Source organism: Phoxinus phoxinus, assembly GCF_949152265.1.
Source record: "Phoxinus phoxinus genome assembly, chromosome: 15".
Classification (NCBI taxonomy): Eukaryota; Metazoa; Chordata; class Actinopteri; order Cypriniformes; family Leuciscidae; genus Phoxinus; species Phoxinus phoxinus.
The window spans coordinates 10,296,938-10,300,531 of NC_136890.1; positions in this window are offsets into that span (position 1 = coordinate 10,296,938).

The following is a 3,594-nucleotide window of genomic DNA, read 5'->3' on the forward strand; positions in this document are numbered from 1 at the left end:
TGTGCATATTTAACAAAAGCTGTGTGCTAGTTGAAGACTGTAGACTGTGTGATCAGACATTCTTTCAACCTACTCCCCATCTGAATCTTGAGAGCCTTCTGGCTGATCTCTCTCTCTCTCTCTCATCTCTCTCTCTCTCTCTCTCTCTCTCTCTCTCTCTCTCTCTCTCTCTCTCTCTCTCTCTCTCTCTCTCTCTCTCTCTCTCTCTCTCTCTCTCTCTCTCTCTCTCTCTCTCTCTCACTCTCTCTCTCTCTCTCTCATCTCTCTCTCTCTCTCTCTCTCTCTCTCTCTCTCTCTCTCTCTCTCTCTCTCTCTCTCTCTCTCTCTCTCTCTCTCTCCTCTCTCTCTCTCTCTCTCTCTCTCTCTCTCTCCTCTCTCTCTCTCTCAGCTGTGTGTTCTGGATCTTTCCCTCCCCCTCCTCCTTAATGCACAATTTTCCTACTTTCATTTCTTTTACACCAGCCTCTCCCCTCCTCGCCTTACAAAGCCTTTTTTTCCTCTTTGCTCTTGACAGTCCTTGCTAGGGTCTGTAAGGTCATTTTGTGGTTGGTCGGACAGTTCAGTTCATGTGTGTTTCCTTCAGCACAATTCAGGCAAATGAGTACATACAAGCACAAATATACAGCTCTCCTTATACACAAGAGGTGCGTTTCACTTGAAATCCTGCCATCGTCTCCCTGTCTTAATATTTGTCTGCCATTCAAAAAACATTTTACCATAAACATACTTTTTTTTGTCATTAAGTAAGCTTAATATTCACCTTTGCTATATTGAAAAGAACTAAACATCTGCTAAACATCTCCTTTTGTGCTCCGTTGTACGTGTACAGAATTACATTTTTGGGGGAACTGTCACCTTAAATAATGCTGTAATTTTGTCTGCCTATCTGAGCAAACCTCTTTTTAAGTTAGAAAACAAACTGGTGTATTGTGGAAGTTTAAAACAAGGGACATAATGAAGATTTACTTTATGGGTCAAGAGATTTGGTCCAGGAAGTCTGCGTGTGTGTGTGTGTTGGGGGGATGATATGAGGTGTCTTTTCCGTATTGCTCAGATTTTCTTGCCAGCATGGGGATATTACATTAGTCCTGTGACACTAAAGGCCATCAGTAATTCCATTTCAGGACTAGGAAGGAATTTTCTAACAGAAGTCACTCTATGTGTGAACGTGATTTAAGAATCTTTCTAAAATTTCACCATTGACTAGTTTTCTATCAAATACATGTTTTGATTATTGTTATTCTATTCTATGTTCGTGGGATTTGAAACTTTATTTTCAATGTCATGTTTTCTAACTAGTTTAGTGTAAGTGTAAAAATTTGACTACTGCATAAATCACCCAACTTTAGCATAATTGTGAGAATATAACCCTGCATTCAGTTCTCAGTTATGAGGAGAAGTATGTGTATTGTGCATTTTGCACATACCTCCTTGCTCCTTATCTTTGATGAAGACATCACTGCCTGGTGATGTCCCTTGTTATCTGTCCCCGTTTGGATCCTTATATCCTTGAACATTCCTTTCATCCTATCTCTTTTTATATGGCAAAGTATCCTTGCTGGCATTGAGTTTATATACCCTAGCTGAACAATAAACCCGTGAAGAAGCTTCTGTGTTTCTTCCTGTGACTGTGCATTCCTGACTGAAGGGGCTGAGAATATTTGGGGCGATGAGAAATAACCTAACAATAATATATGGTGGAGCTGGTATCATATTGCTGACAGGGTTAGTTCAACCAAAAAATGAATCTTTCACTCATGCACGGGTCATTTCAAAATGGAAGGACTTTCTTTATTCTATGGAACGCACACAAGTTTTTTTATGGAAGCATATTTTCCACATTATGATGTAAATTAATTCTCCAAAGTTTTCTGAAAGTCTTACCTATACTGCTCAAATCTCATTTGTCTATCCATATTCCAACCTACCAGCTTAGGAGACAAATCACATCACATTGAGGTCAACTTCATTAAAAAAAAGTATAAATTATAAGAATAAAAAAAACAGTGTTGGGAAACATTACTTAAAAAAATAATGTTGCAATATTGTTTTACTCCTTAAAAAAGTAATTTATTGTGTTACTTGTAATGGAAAGTAATGCGTTGGTACTTTTTTTTTTTTGTGGCAAATGTAAAGGCCATTTCACACCAAAAGTGAAATGAATATGCCTCAGGCTGAAGGAAGTACAAATCCATGCCTGTACAGTAGCAGCTCCATAATCTTTTTCCGAATTTGTAGATATATATATATATATATATATATTTTTTTTTGTATTTTGTAATTTAATTTTTGTATTAAATTACATTTTTGCTTATTAGTGTGCTTGAATTTCACCAAAGACATTAAGTATATTTGTGAATTTGTCATATTTAATTATTGCAGTTTTGCGTAATATTCTGAGTTTGCATTTCACTGTTTTTATTCATTTTGAGGAATACTGAATCTGTTTATGTGCAAGTGAGATGAGTAAATGCATTTTCACACAGTGCACACAACGCCTCTGCACTTAGTACTCCCGATTTCTCTTAACACGGGGACATGGGGGTGTCACTCAATAAATGGGAAAATAAAGTAACTAAAGTAAAAGTTTTATGACAGATGTTTGTTTTGTTGGAACATTTGGTGCTGTAACAAAGCCAAACTGGAATAACGGGAAAACAAATTTTAAATGATATTTAAAAACAAAAAAATCTCAGTCCTCTTTTATTTGACGCCAAGTGTAAGTCTGAAATCTGAAACAATTTACCCCTTTACTATGATTTTGAGAGTGTGTTGAATGGCACCTACTCAAAACAGTGTTTTAAAAGCTGCTGTGGGTATATTTTTATGTTAACATACTTTCTTCTGTCCCTGCAGAATGTAGAGACAACTAGAAGTAAACTATCAGTAAGGTAAGTGTAAAAGTATAAGCACTGTATAAGCATTTTCAACATTTCTCTGATGGTTTGATTGCCCTAACGTACCAAAATTGGCTAGGACAATTGCATCTGTTTGATTGGCAGACTGAGTTCAGTTTATTTGTATAGTGATTTTCACAATACAATACATGTGTGTATATATATATATATATATATGTATATATATAAGAGACCAGAAGAATTGGGGTGAACAGGATAGGACCTTGACGGGACATGAACTTAGGTCAACCAAAGCGCAGCTGTTCCATATGTCAAAGCATTGCCCACAAAACTACAGCTCTGACGAAGCAATCAATCTAAATGTCTAATCGCTTGAACACTATTTCTTTAACGTAACATTGAAAACCCAGCACTTAATATTACATGCCATAATGTAATTCCAGACTCTGGCTACAGCTTGTCTTTAAATGTCTATATATGGCATTTGGATCTCTTAATTCGTCTTCATTGAACAACTCTATATAGCTGACTGCATACATTTCTCTTTACCTAGTAAAACTACAGTTTTATACACCCTCAGAAAAAAAGGATTTTAAACACTTTTGTTTCTTTTCTTTGTTTCTTCCTTTCTTTCCTTCCTACCCCCTCTCTTTAAGTCTGTTTTTACAGACCTCTGCGGCTCCTCATGTGTCTCTCCCCCCTCCCCTTCGCCTCACACCCCTCTGTCTCGCTCGCT